The 2,641-nt window shown below is 41.2% G+C and overlaps 1 pseudogene; it reads left to right on the top strand.

The window, feature by feature from the left end:
- Positions 1–536: 536 nt before the first annotated feature.
- LOC111719787 lies at positions 537–2,171 on the top strand (annotated as a pseudogene).
- The last annotated feature ends 470 nt before the right edge of the window (positions 2,172–2,641 follow it).

Here is a 2,641-nt window from a genome sequence, read left to right as displayed (position 1 = left end):
ACTTAGAATAAATATAGACTAGATCCATGGACCTATGATCCTCTGAATGAATTGGTTCTGAAGTCAGGATCTGGGTCCAAAGTCTCAGAACTCTCAACAGCTGTTTCTCTAGCTCAGGCATCCCCTCCCAGCCTTGATATTTCTTTACCTCTGATGCTGTTTTCTCCCTCTGGCACTGTGTTTGTGTGTGTGTGTGTGTGTGTGTGTGTGTGTGTGTGTGTGAGTATGTGTGTTTAATGCTGCTTAGCTGGGGAAGATTACTGATAAACTTGGCCTGACATTTTGAAAATCTGAAGTTGGTAATTGCTCCTTTGTTCTGCCCGCTTGCTATTCAGAGGTACATTTTCTCCAGGGCTCTGGATTATTCCAGCTCAAATCCCAATGTTTTCAGAGAGTCCTGGGTTTGCCAAAGCACTATCAATTTACATCTGAAGACTCTCTCTGGCAGGGAAGTCTTTTTCACCTGCTGATGGTGTGGGGAAGAAATCCAGAGCTGCAGGGGGGGAAACCCAACAACCTGTTGGTGTTCTTACTAGATGCCAGAAGCTCTGCTGGAAGGGGTCAGGATAAGGGAAACCTTTCTGGAATGTGACATTAAAGGGATGGACAGTAAGTAGGGCTTATCTCTAAAGGCTAAGGGAAGGGAGGAGGAAAGGGAGTAAACAGACTGGGGAGAAACAGACTTGGAGGGCAAAAATGCTGCAGGGGACTGCAATGACAATCTTCCAGTCTCTGAAGGATTTTATGAAGATATTGATATTCTCTCCATTGCCAAAGTACAGATAAAAAGGCAAATAAAGCAAAATGGTGAGACAAAATAACATGGTTACTTAAATACTGAACTATGCTATCAAGGATGATTAAAATATGACTATCTCTGAAGATTATAATAACAACTACATCTTAATATCCTACATGTATATAATGCTTCACATTTTTTCAGAATACTTAAATTATTTCATTTGCTTCTCACAACATGCCTTAGGCAGATACTATTATCCATTATTCATAGATGAGGAAACTGAGATAAAGAGGCCAATTGGTTTAATCCAAGTCACTCATGCAATAATCACTCAGCAGAGTTAAATCCTGATCTCATGACTTCTGTAGAGTCTTGTGTATGTTCCATTCCATTTGGATGGAATTTAATTGCAGGAGGCTGGCAGATTTTTCAGCTAGACCTAGAATTCTGTATTCCACAATTTAGATGGGATTCAGACTTTGGTAAATTTCCAAAACCAGTGTTTTCCCATTGGCACCTTTCCCTTCTGAATGAAGGTGAGGAGAGCTGATATCTATATATATTTTAAGATCTACAAAGCCCTTTACCAATATTATCTCCCTTGAGTTTCCCAACAACTTGTAAGTTCCTACAGATATTATTCTTGTTCTGAAAATTGTTCATGTTGATAGTTAGTAATTGGCAATGCTAGAATCTGAAACCAGATTTTCAGAGGTCTAATTATTTCAACAGATTGTCTCTAAAAAGAAAAGGAAAAGGAATGACTATCAAAGTGGGAGAAAAAAGTTACAATTATTTTTGTCAAAAGCTCAAGCTCATTTGGGAACCTGGAGAGGGAGAGAAGCACCTTGGATAGGGCCCCATCATCCCCTGTACTGGACCGCCTTCCCTCTCCCTGGAGTCTTGGCTAGCTTGAGCCAGCACTTCCAGAAGTTCCTGTAACAGAAAAACTTTAACTGATGTCCTGGGGAAGCTGGAGGAGATCACCGGAATCAGAAAGTACTACCTGTCTACAGGTTCCATTGCCCTCTATCTCATATTTGGCTATGCAGTCTCATCAGATTCATTTACCCATTATACATCTCCATCAAGGCCATTGAAAGCCCCAACTACAATGATGATACAATCTGGCTAATCTTATGGCATACAGCATATTCGGTCTTGCTGAGTTTTTCTCTGACATCTTTCTTTTTGGTTCCCCTTCTACCACACAGGGAAGTGTGCCTTCTTGCTATGGTGCATGTTTCCAGTGGCCCATAATGGTTTCCAGATTCTGTATCATTGCCTGATCCTCTCCATCTTCCTGGGACATCAGGCTTCTACAGACAGCCTGGTGACTGACCTCAGTGGACGAACCTTGGACACAGCAGCCAGTTTGGTCTGGGAAGCAATCAAGACAAGCATGACTCACCTACTGAAGAATAAGTGAAGAGATCACCCCTGAGCCAGAGGCTTCAAATGACTGGAAACCCTCCTTGGAGAAGTCTGCCCAAGCTGGGAAATAGGGTGGACATAGAGCAACCTCTGTTCATCTAGGTTCTATCAGCATCCACTAAGGGCTTGCTGGTACTTGGACTGCTCTAAATATACTACTGACCTCTGCCTTTGGCCCCTCCAACCACCACTGACCTTCCAACAGGACTCTTGATGTGTTCTGGTTATTTCAAGTGGCCATGTTTAAAAAAAAATCTACACAGGCCAAAAACAAAAACAAAAAACCCAAACCAGTTCTTAATACAACCAAACAAGCATAATTTAATTAACATAGGTATCACTCAAAGCTGATAAGAAAAAGGAAATCATATAATTTAGAAACATATTTTGTAATGCCAGAGAAACTGAAGCAAGATAGAGGTTAGAAGTTTTTAATATTTTATTAGAGGGAGAGTTTAGACTGGG

The sequence above is a fragment of the Sarcophilus harrisii genome, chromosome 3, assembly GCF_902635505.1.
Source record: "Sarcophilus harrisii chromosome 3, mSarHar1.11, whole genome shotgun sequence".
Lineage (NCBI taxonomy): Eukaryota > Metazoa > Chordata > Mammalia > Dasyuromorphia > Dasyuridae > Sarcophilus > Sarcophilus harrisii.
Note: the sequence above shows the minus strand (reverse complement) of the source record. Positions and strands in the feature narration are given on the sequence as shown.